At 42.3% G+C, this 22,084-nt stretch overlaps 1 long non-coding RNA gene across 2 annotated transcripts; it reads left to right on the forward strand.

Annotated features, from left to right (window-relative positions):
- Positions 1 to 7,823: 7,823 nt before the first annotated feature.
- On the forward strand, positions 7,824 to 9,069 carry LOC115371716 (uncharacterized). Of its 2 annotated transcripts, XR_003929383.1 has the most exons (4): positions 7,824 to 7,917; positions 7,993 to 8,069; positions 8,150 to 8,210; positions 8,303 to 9,069. It is a non-coding gene; the product is annotated as an uncharacterized LOC115371716 (long non-coding RNA). The 2 variants fall into 2 exon arrangements; XR_003929382.1 differs by having other exon boundaries at positions 8,150 to 9,069.
- Positions 9,070 to 22,084: the final 13,015 nt, after the last annotated feature.

Below are 22,084 nucleotides of genomic sequence, written 5' to 3' on the forward strand. Positions count from 1 at the left end.
TCAACTCTTCACCAGTGAAACAAGGACCATTATCAGACCTGATCAGCTCAGGTACTCCAAATCTGGGTATTATTTCTCTCGTCAACCATTTAATCACTTCCTTCCCCTTCTCAGTCCTGGTGGGTGTGGCCTCAACCCACCTAGAGAAAGGATCAACACAGACAAGAAGATATCTCTTGCCCTCGGTCCTGTGCTCCGCTCCCATATCAGTAAAATCAATCACTATCTCTTTCCAGGGAGCATCAGGCACAGGAAAGGTCCCCAGACCTGCTTTCAGTGAAACCTTTGGATTGAAGTGATTGCATATCTCACATGACTGTACAAAATATTTGGCAATGTCCTTCAAGTGAGGATGCCACCAATGTTGCGAGATGAGGGCTGTTACTCTAGAACTAGCGCAGTGCGCTCTGCTGTGTGCCTCTTGGCATAACAAGTTCAGTAGTCCCGCTGGAGCTACTATTTTGCCCTCATGGTTTCTCCAGAGCCCTGTACAGTCTTTTGTGGCTCCCTTTTCCAGCCATGCTTGCTTTTCAGCTGGAGCAGCTGCCTTTTGCAGCTCCTTGATATTCTGTACACATAGGTCCCTATGTGGTTTATCATCAGTTTTCTTTTGAGACATCTGTTTATGCACATTGTACCCAGCTACATCTTTTGCTGCCATGTCTGCCGCATTGTTGCCTCTAGCCACTTTGCCATCCCCCTTTTGGTGTCCTCTGCACTTAACTATGGCAACCTGATTTGGTTCTAGCAGAGCATAATAAAGATCCATGAGCTGATTCAAATGTTTAACAGGGGTGCCGTCTGAAGTCACAAAACCTTTCCTTCTCCAATGACACATGTCCACGTGTACTGCTTGAACTGCATAGGCCGAATCAGTGTAAATAGTGGCAGTTTTCCCTTGTGCTAATTTACATGCTTCTGTTAGCGCAACCAATTCTGCCATTTGAGCTGATGCTGGTTGCGGAATTAAATGTGCCTGTCTCGTCTCTAAACCAGCTGCTGTTTCCTCCACAACAGCATACGACGTCACTAACCCGCCAGTGGGAGAGTGATGACTGTGACCGTCGCAGTACAGTGTCATCTGAGCATCTTTAAGTGGTTCTTTGTGTAGGGTGGGATGTAACTGCATTTCCTTATCAGTCTCTGCCGCACAATCGTGATCTTGCTCAGTGTCCATATGTGTTGCCATATTAGCCCCTTCGCTGGTGAAGTGGATGTGAGGTTTGTTAAGAAGATGTTGCAAGCCGTGGATCCTGTGTGCTGACACAACCTGATCTCACAGAAATCCGTGAAATGAGCACGACCTCTTAACAACGCATTGCGTGCTCCTGGCACATAACCTGTTATAATTATGTGTGGCCACCACAGAAACAGCGTCCACTGAAAGTCAATTAGGATCCGTATCGTATGGCCACCACGCAAACGCTGTCCACTGAAAGTCAATTTCACGTGGGTGGTAGTTCATAGATCCCGGAAGTGCAAATATAATCAAAATAAAATAATAAAATAAAAAATAAAAAATCGCCAGTTTTCTAGACTAGGCCTACCATATTGACCCGCATAAAAGACGACCCTGATTTTAAGATGACCCCTCTTTTTCAAGACCATTTTTTGGAAAATAGGCTACTTTTTATATGGACAAAATCTTGTTTGAATAAAAAAGCCACCGGCCTGCATCAGGCGGGTCGGCCGCGGCACCGGCTGGTACCGCGCCCACCCGGTCAGGTCTGCGGGATCTGACAGGTGAGCGGTCAGTGCCGCGGTCGGCCCGCCTGGTGCCATGGCCGGTAGGAGTAGGCTAGTATCTAACATGGAAGGGCGCAAGCCAGTAATTTCGCCTAGGGCGGCACATAGGCAGAACCGCCACTGTATAGTTTATAATGTCATCATTTTCATATTTTTCTAGTCCACAAAAATCACATTTTAAGCCATTTTGAAATCAATGAACGAAATTTTATTTTAATCTGAAAAACACCGGCGTTACCAAGGCAACGCGCTTCATGCTACCTGGTGACTCCCGGCTTCTCGGCTTCAAAGACGTCACGCCGTGGGTGGTGGTTCATAGATCCCGGAAGTGCAAATTTAATCGGTATTCTGAAAAAAGGTCTGATTATTAGCCATAACGTTGTAACCACCCAAGGCAGACTTACCACGAGCTATGAGGATGTGTAACGATGGCATGTGTCCACAAGTCCCGTATAATATCAACTTTATTTTAAGAAAACACGTTTTATTTGCGATGTCATATCACGGAGAAGCACTACATTACCCATAATCCTAGTGTTTATCAGCGACGTGTCTGAATTGACAGCTTTCATCAATAAAGTCAATAAAATCTAATAAAGTGCATGAAAGTTGATAATGTGCTGATATGTTACGCCATTGAACACAACCCTTTCAGTCAGCGAAACAGAGCGGGTGGAAAAACCGTGGAAACACGTCAAAAATAGCACTAAAGATTTATATAGTCTATATATATATATATATATATTTTCATAACACATCTTTACTCGTGGTATAAACATAGGCTACATGTTAAGGTTATGCTTTTGCTGTTGAAAAACTACCGTATGTATGGTTTTTAAACCTAAATTCACAATGTTTATCCTAACCCGGAAGAGGGGTACCAGAACTACAATTCGTGCAGAGTTGCAACACACAGAGCTGTCCTGCGCCATAGCTTTTGTAGTTCTAACATGTTATGTCTATTATATGAAGTGGTGATCACTAATTTTGCAATCTTAATCAAAGTTTTTGGGTGTGGGAAGAACGCCTGAATGGTCAGATTTTAATTTTTTTTTTCTTAAGATAGTGAAATCATGTTTTTTCCATGTTTTGACACTAGTCGGTGGCGCCCCCCTATTGGTTTGCCATCGGACATGATAGTAGAGGTCAAGAGCTTTCCAAAAATGTTGACCCCATGTCTGTGCCATTTTTTGTTGCTGCACTGTAAGCCTTTAAAAGTGTCTCAGGTGGCCATATTAAGTTAATGGGAAAATCTGAAATATGAAACATTTAGTATTTTATGGGGAAAAAAAGCTTTGAAATGGTCCAAATTGAAAAGTATGACTGTGTATATGACTAACATCAATATTCTAAATAAATTTGGCCATTACATACCCCCTTAAAGAAGTTTGACTGATTTTATCACCAGCCGGTGCCGCGGCCGACCCGCCTGATGCAGGCCGGTGGCTTTTTTATTCAAACAAGATTTTGTCCATATAAAAAGTAGCCTATTTTCCAAAAAATGGTCTTGAAAAAGAGGGGTCATCTTAAAATCAGGGTCGTCTTTTATGCGGGTCAATATGGTAGGCCTAGTCTAGAAAACTGGCGATTTTTTATTTTTTATTTTATTATTTTATTTTGATTAAATTTGCACTTCCGGGATCTATGAACTACCACCCACGTGAAATTGACTTTCAGTGGACAGCGTTTGCGTGGTGGCCATACGACACGGATCCTAATTGACTTTCAGTGGACGCTGTTTCTGTGGTGGCCACACATAATTATAACAGGTTATGTGCCAGGAGCACGCAATGCGTTGTTAAGAGGTCGTGCTCATTTCACGGATTTCTGTGAGATCAGGTTGGCTGACAATGTGAATGCATTGGAGTCAAGAAATGCTTTCACTCCATGTGCTGTGTGCACAATGGTGTGGTTGCTCATTGTGATGTGGGATGTTTTTTTGCACTGCTTTGCCTATGGCGGCGACATGTCTGACGCAAGTGGGGTGTCCAATTTCAACATTGTCTAACTTTGAGCTATAGTACATCAGTATTTTTCTGTCTGTTGTACTCCTACTCTCCCCCTTTTGATAAAGAACGGCATTGACAAACCCGTTCTTTTCATCAACATCCAAGTGAAATGGCTCAGAGTAATTAGGAGCATGGAGAGCACATGCCGATGACAGTGCTGTTTTGACATCAACAAAAGCTTTTTCAGCAGCGGCAGTCCACTGCAACGGGGAGTTGTAGTTTTTGTATCCTGCTTGAGTCATCAATGCTCTGAGTGGTGCCACCAGGTTGGAAAAGTCAGGGATGAAATTTTTGCTGTATGTCACTAGGCCTAGAAACTGCATCATTGATTTGACCGTATCAGGTTTGGAGTGGTTTAGGATGTCAGTTTTGTGTGCAGTGGTGATGTGTAGGCCAGAGGAGCAGACCACACGGCCTAAAAAGGTCACTTTAGGTCTCCCAATTTGGAGTTTGTGTTTGGAGACCTTGAAGCCGCATTTTGCAAGATGCTGAAGCAGCATCTCTGTGGCAGTCATTATGGAATCTGAATCAGGAGCTGCCAAAAGAATGTCATCCACATATTGTAGTAGCACTACCCCTTGTGGTAAAGCCAAAGACTGCAGTTGCTGTCTTAGCACATGATTGAAAATAGATGGTGAGTCTATAAACCCTTGAGGAAGGCGAGAGTAGGTGTACTGTTTGCCTTCATATGTGAATGCAAATAGGTGTTGTGAGTTTGCATGGAGCGGCACACAAAAGAAAGCATTAGCCAAATCAATGCATGACAGTGTTGCTCTATTTCTCTCAACATTCCCAAGGACGTGCAAGTTGTAAACACACGTCTGAAATCACCCAGAGCAGGGACTATGCCTGCGCATGCCTCCAAAAATGCCTTTATCCAAGGGGCACCCCCTTTGTTGATGTCAGGCAGCTTGGCCTTGATCAGTGTTGTGTCTTGTAAAGAAAAGGGCGAATAAGAGGTGGAGGCACGGCCTCCAGTGGTGGTTGATGACACTAAAGGCATTTGATTTTGACGACGACGGGTGTCTGCACAATTGTGAATGTTGCCATGATTTCTACTGTTAGGGCGACGGAATGAATCAGCAGATACTCTCCCATCACGGGGGCCCCTTCGCCCACCAGCATAAGGTGCTCCACGTGCAGCAGTGTCTCCACCTTCAGTTCCAGGGTTGTTCATATATTCATGTTCAGATGTTGGAGTGTCTGATTGAAACTGGTCAGGGTCAGCGGAATCAGACGAAACGTCTGAAGTAGGTGGCTCTACTCGAGTGCTAGTAGACATGGGATCAGTGCACCTCTGAGCAGTATCATTCAGATAGTCCTCTACTTGTTTTTGGGATGCTCTATCCCCTGAGTGTGGAGCTAATTGCAACAAACCGTTTTTGACAACAACTAATGGGGACACATCAACAGTGGTAGTGTGAAGTGTGCAAGGTTTCTTAGAGCTAGTGGCATCACTCAGAGGCATCTGATGTTGGACAGCTTCCAACATGCTCCTTGCCTCGGCATAGGGAGAGGGGGAGGTCACGGGTGCTGGAGCAGTCTCAGTTACCATGGGTGACAATGTTTTGTTTTCGATCACGGCCTGTTGTGCCTGAATTGTTTTCGCTTGGGACGTGTTATCTGTAAACTCGGCAGCTTCCGACTGAATTGTTTTTGTTATGAATGTCTTATCGGTACTCTCGGCACAGTGTGTCTCTGGAGAAGGCAAGGGTTTAGCTGGCACCTGTTGTTGTGGTTGTGCAGAGGACTTCTGAATGGAGAGCTTAACCTCTCCCAAAAAACAGTGGCAGTTCGCAAGAAATGTTTCTGTGTGTTTTACCTCTTTTCCTGCTCTTCCTTTCCCTACTCTCCCTAACCCTCTCTGCCACACACCTGTTTCCTGCAACTTTTCTTTTGCCTGGGTCACACTTCTTGCTGCCTGTTGCCAAATGTAGGTAAATGCACTCAGTTCAGGTGGAGCGCTTTCGCACCCCCCAAACATTCCCCTCTCCTGCATTTCCCTCACCCAATACACAAACCTATCCATGGCTTTCTTTTCTTCCTCCTTTGGAACCTTTTTCTGCCATCTTGTCAAGGTTTCTAACAGCACCGAGCCCAGGGACCCGGGTTTGCAATCCTTCCATTTATCAACAACCTTTTGCGACATCTTTAAATGTAGACACGTGTCAACAGAGAGGGCAAATGGCTCAGCGCCCGAGTGGGGACCCGATTAAGAAGCTTCTACACGGAGCCTAGTGCTCTGTGCGCTTAATCGCTGGGGGTTCTCCCAGTCTATCCACTCGTTTTAATTCACCACCTCTGCAACACCTTAAGCTAGAAAATCCCCGTTCTAACCTGTTCCAATGCCCCCCTTGCAGAACTACTTGAGATCTGTATCAGGGCAGGAATTCTCGACCAGTCTCAACTGTTCGATACACTGCCACAGGCACAGTAAAATATCAATCAAGTAGGAAACCACCCCGCATTGGTATGAAAAACAACAGACCTTTCCCTGTGTCCTTATAGAGCTTTAGGCCTATTCTCTATAGCAATTGTTGGAGAAAAAAAATTCCCACTTCCAGTGGCCTCAGACGCAGCCTGGCAACGCCCCCAATGGTGTCGCACTCAGCAGCATCAAAATGTCTCCTGACACCAGACTATTTGGCAGTAATCCGGCCTCAGTTTATGTGGGAGCTCTAGCGTCCTATAAAACTTCTCTTTTCTCTTTTAGATTTACCAGTTTAAACTAGACTAGGACACTTATTCACTTTCCCTCACGTGAGTCTATGTGATTGATACTTTACATGTGACCATTCAGTTGATAAACACATACAGTTATGTATTTCCCCCCAAATTTATCACAATTTTTCGATCAGAGAGTAGCATTAATCAGACAATCTAATTTAGTATGACCAATGTGCAGAAATTTTTGATAGAAAAGGGTTTTCTGCTCACCTTTGTTTTAGGCGCCTGGAATTGTCTGAGAAAGGTTCTCCTCCAACCGTCTCCGGCGGTCCTCGATGGGACACGGCCTCAGAGTCAGTCAATCCGGGTCACCAGCACCAATTGTTAGGACCCGATTCTTTTGTTGAATGCCCAAGGACAGACCGGAGTCAATCTTCAGCTCTCAGATATAATATTTATTTGGTCACATGTAAAGCAAAGCAGCGCTGGTCTCAGTGTGACAGAGCTCTCGCAGGATCTCAGTCAGAATGAGTGTCGATATCAGGAAATGATACATATTTATGTTCTTGGGCTTGGGCCTGCCCCGTACATAGGTTGGACTTTAAACGCAACCGAGAGTAATTGGCCAGTTACCGGACATGGACAGGCCAACCACTGTCCATGCCTTGATCTCGGAATGTGTGATGCTATGTGTATGTATGTTGATTGGGCGTGTATCTAATGCAATAGACCTAACAAATAAGATAGAGAAAATATGTCTGGTTCCAGCTTTGTTTACCTTCTGCTAATAGCCAAGCTGTTCTGAATAATACAAGAAGCATTGAACTTTAACATGCATTGAATACTGCAAGAGACATGAACTATAAGGCCAATTATAACAGAACAATGAATATCGTTTGAGCTTGACTGTTTGCTGTCTGCTGTGCATGTTGTGACAAGCAGCTTCCAGCCCTGCAAACACACTGAAAGTGCAGCAGCAACTGGCTGGAGAGCAGGGGGGAAAACTCCCAGCAATTCAGAGAAAGTGACCAATTTTGGCTGTCCAAGTCTAACCCATTACCTCAGTTATTCCACCAATAATGGACACCAATATTCTCTAAAGGAGAGTGAGAGATTGAGAGAGAGAGAGAGAGAGAGAGAGAGAGAGAGAGAGAGAGAGAGAGAGAGAGAGAGAGAGCACAAATCTATTTTGAAGAAAAAGTAACAGAGGGACAACAGAGATAGAGCAGATGCAGTAAAGGCCACGCTGTGTTTGCTGCTGAAGCCGATTTCATCAGTTTCATACTGTGGCAAGTGGTTCGGTCCCTCCTGGCCACTGTGTGGCACTGTGCCAGGTTGTGCCATCTTGAGCCTTAGGCGGAGCTTATATAAGCCAGGTGCGCCCATGCCTGGGTCTTCCTCCTTCCCGAAGCATTTTCCGGGTTAGCTGCAGCATCGTGGGCAGCTGGTGCCTTTGTTTGGCGTGGCGATCGACGAGGGTCATATTACCACTCAGGTAAGGCCTCGTGCTGTTTTATCTACTGTTGAACGCGCAGCAGGCATCTCGGTGACGGTCTCCACCTGTTTGTAGCGTGGCTGACCACTGGTCCAGGGGCGGACGGACTGCTCTGCTGGAGGCCCGCTGTCGCGTGGTTGTCTGTCGACTTGGTGAGTCGTCTTGTCTGTCTCGTGCTGCTACCATTAAGCTCCTTGTTGGCAAGTATTTATGGTGTGTTTTCCTGCTGCAGCTTTCGCCCGTTTATTACTCCCGTCCTCCACAGTGAGGTCGCACTGTGGCACAGCTTGAGGGTATGTACCATGCTAAATTCGCTATACAACTATTATTTAGCGTTTCATGGACAATTTTTATTTGTTTGTGCTAATTTTGTTATTGTTTTCAGCTACCGATCCAAGATCGGCTGCTGCTTTGGCTCGGCTCTGTTTCGTGTGTGTGTTTGCTCCCTCTCACGGGGTTACGTCGTTGGCCAGCCGCCGGAGCTGCGAGCCGCTAACCCGCGGCGATAAGGACCGGCTCTGTCCCCGCAGGCAGTGCGTGGCCGGACCCCACACCCCGGAGGCCGGCCCTATAATAAAGAAGCGCCGCATAGTGGGACTCTGTTTTTAAGTTGTCTAATCATCAGAGTTGCCTTGAGTTATTCTTTTGTTTTGTTTTGAGTGAATTGTTATTGGTTTGTTGTCTTTTAAGTTAAATGTTTTTTTATATTGATTATTGTGGGGTTTCTTTTGTTTATTTTTCTCTTCTCTGTTGAACAAATTATTTGTTTGTTTGTGGTTTTTGTTTCCTTTTTTTCAATTATATTGTTTATTTAGAGAGATGCACCAGGGGTCAAGTGGCTGGTAGTTTTAACCTTTCCCCTCTCTCTCTGGACAGGTGCTGAGGCCCCCGGCAGCAGCCCGGTTTCCTGGTGGTGGTGTTACCTTCACGTTCCCTTCTTGGTTGGTGTGCAGTGACACGGGTGCATAGTTTGAGGACTTTTGTTTTTCCCTTTTTTTTTACTCCCCTGCTGCCACGGTAAGCCCCAGCCCTGTCCGACTGTTGCCCCTCTACCAGCCCTTTTTAAAAACAGTGATGTGACTTTGCCCTGGTGCTCTATTTGTTGTTATTTCTTTTTTTGTTAATAAACATTTCTTTATTATGAACCGTCTCTGCCTGTGATACTGCGAACCTGAGTGGCCCCCTGTGCATTAGCCCTCTAATTAATAATTTCCTGGGGTGAAATTCCCCAGGTGGCGTTGTCGCTACCATACTTATGTACTAGCCTCCCTCACGCTACAATACCAACAAAAGAACACATTTGCAGACAAAATGAAGCACTGTGTGAACAGACGTGCTGCTTGAGGTTTTTTTTTGTTTGTTTTTTTTTTTGCACAGCAGCAACCACTCTATGATGCCCTGTAATCTGTCTGAAATAGTGCGAGGCAAGTGTAACAGAGGACCCATCAGTCACAGAAGGTTGTTTATTCAGTACGTTACATATAAAAGAGGAGGTATGTTCCCATGCAAATATGTGACAATATTTATAGTGGGGCAGAAAAATCAGTTGTGGTATTAGCTACATTTTTATTCTGCTGCAGTAAAAATAAATGAGATGGTTTGCTAAGCACTACTTCACAAGCTGTCCACTGAAATTATTGGTTGGTCTTGCTTAAAAAAAAAACAAAAAAAAAAAAAAACATGCTGCACAGTTGTACTTGCCTGATAAATTGCATGTGACAGACAGATGGACTGAAGAACGAATATCTAATTATTATGTATAATGAGGAGGAGGAGGCAGAGACGGGAAAGACAGCAGCGCTTATAGAGAGCTTTCTGGTGACATAACACGTACTGGCAGCCATATTGGAGGGCCGGTGATTCTGGGTAACAAATATCTAATTGTATTTCTACCTGTACAAACTGACCACCTCAGTAGAACTGAATGGCCTGCATGACCTATCATGATTTTTTTTTTTTTTTAAAACCAAATTAACCAATTAACATCTAATTTAACCTGTGTGCCAGGCTTAAACATGCAGGTTTTATATATTTTAATTTAAGGTAAATTTGAAATGTCTTTGTACTGCACTGTAATTGATTGGAGCGGTAATGCCTGGTAGAGTGAGGTTCACGGCAGCTGGCCCACAATTCAACTCAAGCACTCCTCTCTCTCACTTGAACCAATTTCCAATTCTCTGCCGCAAGGAGACAGGATTAGTGTCTAGTGTTTAAGTCCCCGTGAAATGACCTCACGTGACCTCTAGTTCCTGTAAAACGGATTATCTTATATATTATGACATCACCCTGCACCATGACTGTAAATTAAAATTTCAACCAATAAAAACTTCACAGATCTTTAAACATGCTCTCACATCCACCTTACCCCTTCAAATAAACTTGTGTTTCTCTCCAAGACTGAGATCCTGTTGGTTTGTACTTGTTAATGATCCATCCCTGCACTCTGTCCCGCCCAAACTTCCTGTTTCAACAGGAAATACATCAAATCAAGAAAGTAAGAGTCCATTTCATGGGGTCTTTAAGTTGAAACTTTAGCATCAACCAGTTCAGGTCAGTAATCCTTATTGTCCTGAATGAAAAAAAAAAAAAAACACTGGCTACAATCTCACAGAAACCAAACAGAGCAACAACAGCACGAGGAAACCATCAGTTAAAGTGCAGAGTTACATGTGTATACCTGAACCCGGCCTCATTAATAACTAAGCTAAGTAAAGTAAATAAGTTTGGAAAGTGTGACATTTAGAAGTAGGTTAAGTGTTTGTCACTGAAATACTAGCAATAGCTGATGAGCTGCTAGCTGAAGTTGAGCAGAGGTGGCAAAAGTACTGACATTCTGTACTTCAGTAGAAGTAAAGATACTTGTGTGAGAAAAGACTCTGGTAAAAGTAGAAGTACCACTTCAACTTCTTTACTCAAGTAAAAGTAAGAAAGTACAGGCTCTGAAATGTACTTAAGTACAAAAGTAAAAAGTAAAATGATTTTTTTACCATTAATGATACATATACCTTTTTGATAACTTTTTGACAAAAAAAGTTCAGGGCACACAAAACAGGAACTTTTCCTCTTTTATTAACAACCTGCAAAGTGCTGGTACAGTTTTGCTGCAAGCCCACTTTCACACAATAATCAAGACTGAACTGCCCAGAGGTCTTGAATGAGTACCTTGATAATAGCTTTGGTACTCTCAACACTATACCTAACATATATGACTTTTAAGAGATTTTTTCTTGCTTCTCCGACTCTGTTTGTTTGTCGACTAACGTTATCTTCCCTGGCAACTGTCTTCCTCCATGTCTCCAGATTTCTCTTTATGGTTTTCTTTTTCTTAACTGCTCTCACGCCCCGCGCCCTCTCTCCCTTTCCCTCTCTGTGCAGGATTTCCTCCAGGATTTTTGGAAACTGTGGGGGAGGGCTTCAGCGTTAATGTTAATAATTTTTACCACGGATCTTTTGTAGCACAGAGGAGATATGCTGCCCAAACACTCAGTATGTAGTGTTGGTGTATGTTTATGAGTTGTAGAACATAATAAATTATCTTGAAGGAGTAGATGTTTACCAGTAAGCTTGACTCCAATAATTTAATATATGTTAAATTATTATTTGTTTTAAAAATGTAAATTACTTATCAAACAGACCTAACAATTCAACTACCAGTGAATGAGCAGTAGTATGCATGTGATAACATAGAATGAAAAATAAGCTGAAGTGATACCTCTTCTATGAATAGACAAGCTAAGCCAGTGTGCTGCTGTTAGCCAGTGAAAATAGAGCGGCGAGTGGCGACTCTTCACTTTGTTACACAATCTATGTCAGTGCGCTGCTGTAGCTGGAGAGTTTCTCTGCCTTTTGTTCTCGTACGGTGCCGGTGCAGGTGTTGGAATGTTTTTCTTGGTGGTAAGGAGCCCGCCCGCCCCCACCAAAAAGAGAGAGAGAGGGAGAGAGAAGTAACGAGCCTGTTTTGACAATGTAAGGAGTAAAAAGTACAGATATTTGTGTTCAAATGTAGGGAGTAAAAGTAAAAAGTCGGCAGAAAATTAAATACTCAAGTAAAGTACAGATACCTGAAAAATCTACTTAAGTACGGTAACGAAGTATTTGTACTTCGTTACTTCCCACCTCTGAAGTTGAGTGAATGAAAACATGAACAAATGCGGTCAGCCAGCTTACCTCAACACTCTATGTATCCGTAGCGTGCTGATCCATGGACCTCTGAGCTCTGAGCTGTTGATGACTGCTTGGCCAATACATGAATATATCATTTACAATATATAGTTCACAGAACATACAGCACAGGGCAATTTTTTACAAATTCATTGCACTCAAATGCTTGTAGCCTATGTATGGATTTCCAGGCCTGCAGTTTGAGCTGTAATGAGTCAACAGGAAGCAGTGATTCCTCCTCCTCCTCCTCCTCCTCCTGGGCTTCATCACTCAAGGAGAAACAGTGGCTCCGTATTGATTTCATACATATAAAAAAACAAAACAAAACAAGGAGCATCAATATTTGTCTGGAAACACCAGATTGTCGCTGACCCTTCACAGCGTTAAGTGCTGTACATTAAAACGCCGAGGTGCACAGGAGCAAGACGCCTGGGCTCTTAAATCAAAGCGCTCGGCTGCTGACAAGAAGCACCAGTGACTCAGTGATTAATTTTAGATCAATTCCTGTTATGTCTCCTGCTTACTGTTCTCTACTCTCCACGGCACTCCTGCATAAGAAAGTGTGTGAAATATCTGAGTCTTGCCAAGCACGGCAGCACTTTGACTTATTACTTTGTGACCTTTCGTGGCATTTGGAAAGGGCACTTCTGCAGGCAGATGATGCATACACATATGCAAACTGATAATGTTAGGCATGGCCAGTGGTGGGCACTATCAGTGATTCATGTGATTTGCTCTCTGCTTTGATAATGCGTCTCGCTAACAGCTGTGCCACAGAGATGTGAGTTATGGTGTCATTTTCATTCATTAAAACATGTACTTTGCAGTTTTGGGATTTGGCAAAATATTCTCATACTCTCGATCTTATCAGTTCATTTGGTCTCATTTTCAGTGTTAAAATCTCGTTTCTTTTCAAACAATAAAAAAAAAAAAAAAAATCTGACAGTGGGCAGAGATAATCCCATTTGTTTCAAATGCTAATCAAGTTGTTTTCAAATGATCTTGAATCAGGCATCATTTTCTTGATACTAGTGGGCTGATCTGCCTTATTCTGCTTTATTGTTACTTTATTTATTCTTGTTCCCAGGAAAAATCCTGAAACAATTAGAAACAAGCAAGAATAGCTCATCCCACTGGTAGATTTCTTTACCCTTTTAAAGAAGAACATTATTTTAACTCCATTCCAGACTTAATGACTTAAGATGGATTTTTTTTTAATAGTGCAAATAATGCAAACTAGTGGTGTGTGGTCTGGCTCAGCTGCAGGGGAGAGTTTGGTAGGAGTGGCTCGTGGGAGCAGTGCCATAAGAGCCTAATTGGCACAGGTTTTACCTGTTGTGTAATTATGCTTTCTCCTTTTATACAGTAGTGTGCTGGACCTGGGGCATCTCTCTCTCTCCCTCTCTCTCTCTCTCACACACACACACACACACACACACTGGAGCCAGAGGAGGACGGCTGTTCTCCTCACTGTTCGATTTTGTTTCCAGTTAACGTTTGAGAAACAGAACTTTGCGCCCTCCAGGGAAACCAGGCATGTAAGAGGAGGTGAAGACAAGCAAGCTGTGTATTTATGTTTGAAAAGCCTCTGTGTGTGGAAAATAAAAAGGACGATTACAAGCTACCAGTTGTGCTTGTGGCTGTGTGTGTGTGCTGAGCAGAACTGGGGTTAACAATGACTCTTGCTTTAGTCTTGGAATTTGAATCTGTCCTTGAAGGGAAGAAGTCTGCTTCTTTCTGCTTCTCCAGTCATTGAATCATTTGAGGTTAATCCAGGACATGGTTTCCCACTCTGACACTCCGTCTCCACTAATACTTCTACACAACAGACAGACATATAATGGGTGAGTGTGTTTAATTGAATGGACATAACAATGTGGTATAATATTGATCCCGGTAAGGAATAATATTAATATGAATAAACATTAATTAAAGTCCCCATGAAGTGACCTCACAGGACTTGTACTTCCTGTAAAACAGAGGCTGTGACTGTGTCCCAGCTCAGGGGCTGCAGCCTTCTGGGGCCCCAGTCTTCATAGTCCACAAAGGCTGTGTCCTCTGTGGGCCTTGAAGGCCAAACCAAGCGCTCTCTGAAACGGGACGGTCCGGTCTCCAGAGGACTTCCTGTTTACGTCAGCAGCTGTTCCCGCCCTGCCCTCTGCCTGTGCTGTGTCTATATTATTGTTATATGTTGTCATTCATCACTGAATCAGAATTTGTCATTCAATCAGTTTCTAGGTAAAATAATTAATTTTCATTCATTCTGTCAGTGTATTTTCTAAAGTCAGTAACTTTCTAAGCTACATTAATCAAGTTGTCATGTTATTAATTAATCAGTTTCTAATTTCATTTTCATTCAGTCATTCATAGTTAATTTCATAAATCAAATAATCATTTCCCATGGTGCTAATATTTATCAAATTAAATTCAAGACTTTCACATTTTCTTCTTTTATTTAGACTAAACGGAACTATACAATGTATAACAGCTGTAATACATATACACATCCATCCATACATGCATACATACGTACATGAACATACATGTTCAACATAAGTACTGCATGTAAAATCAAACCAAATTAGTTCAGGAGCTGTTCACATGAAATACTTTACCCAAAGGAAATAAAGGCCAAATAATATTAAGTTAGAAGTCAGTATCCAATGTATTTTATATTGTCAGATCTCCCATTTATTTATACCTGATAAATAAATCTAGATAAATATTACTATCTGAAAGTAGAGGACAGAGTAAGATTTTCATTTAGCCATAGCAGCTGCTGTCTGGCCTCTTCTGATTTTTGGGAGGGACTAACACTGACACCATAAATAGTTTATTATTAAAAAATGAGAGATTAGAAATGAATGAATTTAAGAAATGTTGCATTTAAGACTTTAAGGCACTTCAGACATCCGCAAACCCGTCTTCTTTAATTCTATTGGAAATGCTTGTAAACATCACTGTCAATAATAAAATTGTGGATAGAGACAATTTGAGCAAGATGATGGAGAATTGTTTAAGTAAACTAGTTTCCACTGGCCTACACATGCAAGACATGAAAACCTGCCAGGTTTTAGACTGCAGGGCACATTTATAATATTCTGAAAAAAAAAAAAAAAAACCTCTCACTCTCTCAGACTGCTGATATAAACATTACTTTGTTACACCTTCTCTCTCTCTCTCTCTCTCTCTCTCTCTCTCTCTCTCTCTCTCTCTCTCTCTCTCTCTCTCTCTCACACACACACACACACACACACACACACACACACAGGTTGTGGTGCGGACAGTCAGTCATTAGGTCGACTGTACTGACAAACAAGTCAAATAAAATCGGACTCAGAAACAGCAGCGATCTCCACCAGATAGAAATCCTAAACATGGCCCTCACCTTTCAAACCAGTTGGGGCTCCACAGACGAGCTGCTGGGAAATAAAAGCCTCTTGTCTCTTGTCTCTGGGATATGCTTGGCCGTGAAGGGTACACCAGCTATGTCCTCCAAATTCAGCTGAAAGAAGGCCGCATTTCTTGGCTGAGTTTGGAGGAGCCTTCGAAATATTTTCAAATGGGCCAGCCTAGTCACGCCACTGTAATGCAATCATCCTTCAAATGCAGCCTTGGAGGGCTGCAGCCCTTGAGCACAGACGCAGCCAGGGGATCTTAAACAGTGACATCATTCTGCACTAGTAGGTGTAAATTAAAATTTCAGCCAATAAAAACTTAACAAATATTCTCCCATCCACTTGCCCCTTCAAATAAAATTGTGTTTCCTTCCCAAAGTGATATACTATTGGTTTGCACCAGTGAGTGATCCTTCCCTGCACCATGTCCTGTCCCATCATCTGTCCCTTGGCCACTGGGAGGTCAGAGGTCAGGGTTTGTTGCATAACAAGTTGCTGAAGTAAATTTGAGCTGATCAAACAATTCATGGCGCACATGCTGCATTCATGAGAACTGTGATTTGGGGAATTTCTAACTTCTGAAGAGAAAAATCCACAAGGATGTCCCTTGAACTCGCCAGAAACTCTCAGGCTTCCAGTGCATCTGAAATATAGTTCTGTAATATCATATTTCCAAAACATGGTGCCATTTTTTGTGAATGGTAAGAACAAGAAATTTGTTAAGCTTTCAAAACAGACCATCAAAACTGAAAGCTTAAATTACTCTAATGTTAAAAGTGTACAGTTGCCCTTTAGTGATGACATCATGTCTATATCTCAAGTAAAGTCATCCATTCATGGCTTTCATTTGGCCATCCGTATTGTTCCCACCTCAACCACTTCAGTGCTCTGATGTGGGAAGCAAGAAATTCCGAGAGGGAAGTTTCTCAGTTCACAGTTTGTGACGGATTTCTTATTGGAGGAAGATTTTGATAATTTATTTCTGAGTGAGGGTGGTTATTGGGGTGCTAGTCAGGTAGCAAGCCTGACAATTTGCTTGTACTATCTTGTTGGTTAGTCACAGTCAGAAAATAAAAAGAAACCTTCACTCCAAAAACCCAACACAAAGGATGTTTCAGTATAAAACTCAACAACCCAACAAGGAATACACTGGTAAGAGGGAATCAAGGCAACCAACACATTTTGTTCCAAACAGAGAAATGAATATATTTACAAAATACAACAAAAAATGCAACTCAAGGTGTTTTTTTTTTTCACAAGAAATTATAAGGCTTTTCAGTCCTTTCTTTTTGATTTGAAATTGTTTTTAGTCCTTTTCACAAAAAAAAATAATTCAGTCCACAAAAAAATTTGGTTCAGTCCTTTTTTTTCACAAAATAAACAAAGGTTTTGTCAGTCCACTTTCTGTTCAACCAAGAATTCCTTCAACAAAAATATTTCACCAAAAAAAAACACCAAAATAAAAAAAAAACCACAACAAAAAAAACTCTCTTCCTGGAGGTCTACCTGTGCCGTTCCAAGCATTCAGTGCGGGAGAAAGGAGAGGGACAGCTGGCTCGCTGTGCGGCTCATGGACGGGGGCTTAGACTTCCTCGTCGGCTTGGCCTTGGCGTGCTGTGTGGAGTGTTCCTCTCTGTGGCAAGCAAGGATCTCCTTCTGAGGAGGTTTAGAGCACGAGGCTGCTGAATGTTACAAGTTGTCTTAAATGCAACATAACACCAGTGATTCAAGAGATTTGGTGTCTTGAGATGTGTCCCATTCAGGCTCGGACTGGCAATCTGGCAATTCTGGAATATGGCAGATGGGCCGGCCCATAAGTGGGCCTCAATGGCAGCAATGTGGGGACAAAAAAAAAAAATTCAACCTGCTGGCCATCGCCCACTTTATGTTGGAACAGCCCATCTAACAGAGGGTAACACGGTCCATATTGTCAATCGTCTACATCAGGAGGGTTGAACCATGTGCCATGGAGGGCCAAGAGAATGCAGGTTTTCATTCCAACCAAAAACGCCACCAGCCCCTTGGCCCTCCATGGCACATGGCTCGACACATGTGGTCTACATACTGTAAGGCAGGTGCAGGAAGTGTTGCCTTCATCCTCCCCCAACCCCTTCAAGTGGAAGCGTCCATCCCAGTAATGACAGAGGTCAAGCAGGAAATAATCAAATGGAATCTAATAGAAAAGGTCTAAGGGCTGATGCTGCAAAATGTTTAATGCTAACATCGAAAGTGCAAAACATCACAAGTGCATCTTGAGGCATCCATGCTTCTGGCTACAGAAAAAAAAACATTCTTACGGCTTTGGACACTGATGCAATAATCGCCAGGAGGGAAGAAAAGAGTGAACTGATGAGACGTCTTCTTAGCATCTAACGTAGGACATGCTATTCTATTCTATTGTTCCTTAAGGCCACACTGCTGTTGTTTTTTCAAATGATGTCAAGGTGAGAGAGTTACTATGGCTCAGCTGATCAGTCACTCTGGGGCGCTCCGGCAAGGTGCAGCTTGGAGCTTGTGACAGCCTGACAACAGCAGTGATGAACCTGTCTGAACAGCGTCAGTACCATGAGATCCTGACTGATGAGCCTGATGTCTGACTGACTGAATAGAGCACTGTTAATTAATGTTCCGAAATATTTCCAGATGATCATTAGGCCAGACCTGCATTAAGGAAAGCTTATATAAGGAAAAGACTATATTCATGACATACGTTTTTGTAATATGTGATTTGTTTAAGTTACAGATTGTAGCATAAGTGTGGAGAGAATTGGGTTGCAAATTGTCAAATGAATAAGTGCGCCTTTGGGGTACCTCCAGGCTGTTTCTTGGTAATTTATTTATTATAATATTTTATGAATCCTAGTAAGCATATCTGTTATTAGGGTGCAAACTTGATCTCTGTTGCTTTGTGTATATGTTATAAATAACCTGATTTTGCTTCATGCAGCTCATAAGTGTGCACGTTGGGGAAAAGGAGGGCCTGTACAGATGAAAATTGACAGGGCTGGATTTTGCTCGTAGCCTGACCCTGGTCCCAAATTAGGGGCTGCTTCATTTGAAGGAGACGGCCTATGAAGGTTTGGCCCTCAGAGGACTGAAGGTGAGACCTTGTAGCAGGCTAACGGCCGCTACATGGTCAACTTAACCCCTTCTTACATTATCAGGGGTCCGGACCCCAACACAGCCTGACACGATCAAACAACTCTACAACAAAGTACATTGATGTTCAAAAATGGATCTAACTGAAATTTAATTGTTATAATAGTTACTTTACTTAACATTTTATTATGCAAGGTTTAAGTGCTAATGATATGAGATGAAGTTGCAATTAATATTATTATTTTTTTAAATGTAGCACTCATTTTAAATTGACATTTTATACAACCACTTACACTTACATATGCATTAGCTACATTTGTGTGTATTTTTCACTTTCCTTTTCACTTGTTGCCACTGTAGCTTTCCAAAATGACAGCTGTGTGAAATGCATCTTGGGATATGGAAAATGAAAAAAGATTGAATAGTTGTGCCAGCAGGCGGCTGCATATCTGGGCTGCATTTGGAGGAGACTTTGGGTTGAGACGGCCATGTCAAGTGACTATGGCATTTGATCTTTGACCTTTGCAGGAGGCAACCCTGGAACTGGGACACAGCTTTGGCAAATCCAATTTTATCTGATCAGACATTTGCCCCAGTAGAGGCTAGAACCTTGCAATCCAGACTGCCCACTAACTCTGCCATCCTGCTGCCCAAATGTGAACTCCTAAAATCTCATTCTCCTTCCTACACACACTGTTTCTGTTCAGGAGTTCAGAAGTGTGCAGCTCATTCCTCTCTCGTTCTCTCCATTTGTAACAGCCTGCCTTGTGACAATTCAATCTGTTCAGTGTCTTCCTGCATGAATTATGGATGAACCCTACAACCTCTGAATGTGGCGGAGGATTTAGGTTGATCGAACGGCCCCTTTGCTTTATACCCTGTTCTGTTCATGTCACAGGCTCAATGTGGATTCAAAGTAGACCAGGAGAGTCAAGGTAATTTGCAGAAACATCAAAGCGGAGGAAATGGTAGCACTGACAGATCCAGAGTCCAGCTTTTCAAAACTTTCTTTTTAGCTGGATCATAAATATGTAATCTGATTATGGTCGTTCTTATCCAAATAGAGCAAAATCAAGATTATGGAAACCAGTGATGGGGCTACTACCTCATACAGGTGGCACCATTTGTTTGGTTCAGTCTTATAGTTTGGGCTATCAGAAAGAATTAAGATTTATGTTGCAAAATAGGATTTAATTTACATTAAATCCACCTTGGGGTACCATCCTTCAAAAAGGGAAATATACTAAACTACCAATCTGGAACAAAATTCACTCTGATACAACATTAAACTGACTAGCAGGTAGATTCAAAAGCATTTATTGAGAAATGACAAACTAAAAATGCAATACGTAATCTAACTAAAGACTCTGTACAGATGTGTGTATGCATGTGTGTTTAGGTGTGAGTGCGTGTTTGTTCCTGCGGGGAAACGGGTGTGAAAGATGGCTGAACCAAAAACGGCCGCATCAAGATGGCTTCCAAGGCACATCACATTTTGGGAAACAAAGGGAGAAGACAAGGGAACATGGTGGGCTGGGTGGGAAAGGCCCAAGCCTGGAGTGAGGCTTGAGGCCAGATATTTGGACCATCTAGTATCAACTATGTGCATGGGCAGCAAAGAGATCAAGTTGCCAGCCAGTTCAGTCTATTTAACAACTTCAATGCAAGTCAGTGCATTTACTTCAAAGTTAACAGACTTTCTTGACCATGTAGCAGTACTCTTAAGTTGATTAATTTGTTTCTTGTTTCTAGCTAATTTTCACTTATTTCAAGTGAATTTTCACTTTTTCCATTGGCAAATTTTGCCAATGAAACAAGCAAATTTTCCACTTGTTTCAAGTGAATTTTCACTTGAAACAAGAGACAATTGTCTAAAAACAAGTTACTTCTGAGGTGATCATGTCTTATTTTAAGTGTAATGAGATATTTTGACTAGAAATAAGACATTTTTGACTTGAAATAAGACAAATAATCTTGGTAAGATTTTGCGTTTTTGCAGTGTAGTGTGCTGCTTCTTTCAGATGATGATTCTGTTAGTGGGAGATGAGCCAGGCAGGGAAAAGTTGTGGTTGCCTGCCGATTGGTGAAGTCTTTTATTTGTTGTCCAGACTTGAGTGAGACGTTGCTTGGCTCGAGTTCCTTGCTGTTAGCAGCTCAGTGCTAACTTGCTTGATGGCTCCCGTTACTTGGTCTTTAGGCAGGCTCTCACGTCTCTGCCGTAAGAAGTAGAAGTTCTCGGTGTGTCTGCTCTGAGCAGGACATTGTGAACAAAGTAGAGCAGAGCTGCAGCTGCGGGCCACAGCTAGGAGAGCAGGGGGAGGGCAGTGGCTCCTGCCCAAGAGGTGTGAAGAGCTGGTGCTGCTTCTGGCACCCAGACAGAGGGGAGACTAACCTGGGAGAGAGAGGGGAACTTTGTTGACCTGATGACATCACTGGTCACATGTCACAGTGACCAGTGGTAGCTGAAAGGTGGGTCTATGGGCAGAGGTAATGTCCAACACGGAGGACTGTGAGAAACTGAGTTCATTCATGGACATGAGGCCCAACACCAGATTTGCAATTTTTAAATAAGGATTCACATTCTTTGTTAATCAAAAGTAAAAACAAATATCAGAATCTCATTCATCCGTTTCAAGAACAATACTGAAAAAATACTGAAATCCTTTCATTTAAGATAAAAAAAAAAAAACCCACTGATGACTGACCAATGATTGACTCATGTGCTGAAAGCCATTAACAGCAGTCACTCTGGCACTGACTGCTCTTTGATAAGCATCATTCTCCCTCAGCTAGTAGTGGTTTCATATTGACCCTTTGCTCAAATAAACAGTCCTCCACTTATTGGAAGTTGTTTTCATGTTTAATTCAGCTAAACTCTAGCACATGGTCAATGTAAAATGGAGTAAGCATTGGTGGAAAAACACTGACTTTTCCCATTGCAAATCTCCTCAAAACACTTCATTTGTATCATCATGGTGTCTTTTATTCGTCTTACTTAAACCAGAAAAAGCTGCAAGTGGGGACAAATTGGATTTAAAAATTCGAAGTTCTTTCGTTTTGTTTTTGGCATTGAATCTGGTCTCTGCTGCAGTGTGTGTGTTTTTGAGAGAAAAGAAACTACTTTCACCATCAGCCGATGTTGTGATACATCCTTTACCAAGGCACAGCCAGCATGCTCCTGCTGAATCCCACCCAGCTCCTCACTCAGCCAATCACGAGTCAGCAGATCAAGGTTATTATAGTAAACTAAAACTGAACTAAAAACTAAAATAGGTGTGGAAAAAAATTTTAGTAAACAGATTTAAAAATAAAAACTAGACTTTAGAAAAACACCCGAAAACGAACCGAAATTATATTAAATTATATTGCGTACTTTCAAAACTAACTAAAATAAAATAAGTCTTCATCAATTTGGTGAAATTCATCAGCACAGCCAGTATGAGGAGGTACTGGTGCTGATGTTTTATGAGACTGGGACATCGACATGCCTGGCAGTAAGCTGCCTTCAC

Source organism: Myripristis murdjan, chromosome 14 (assembly GCF_902150065.1).
Source record: "Myripristis murdjan chromosome 14, fMyrMur1.1, whole genome shotgun sequence".
Taxonomy (NCBI): domain Eukaryota; kingdom Metazoa; phylum Chordata; class Actinopteri; order Holocentriformes; family Holocentridae; genus Myripristis; species Myripristis murdjan.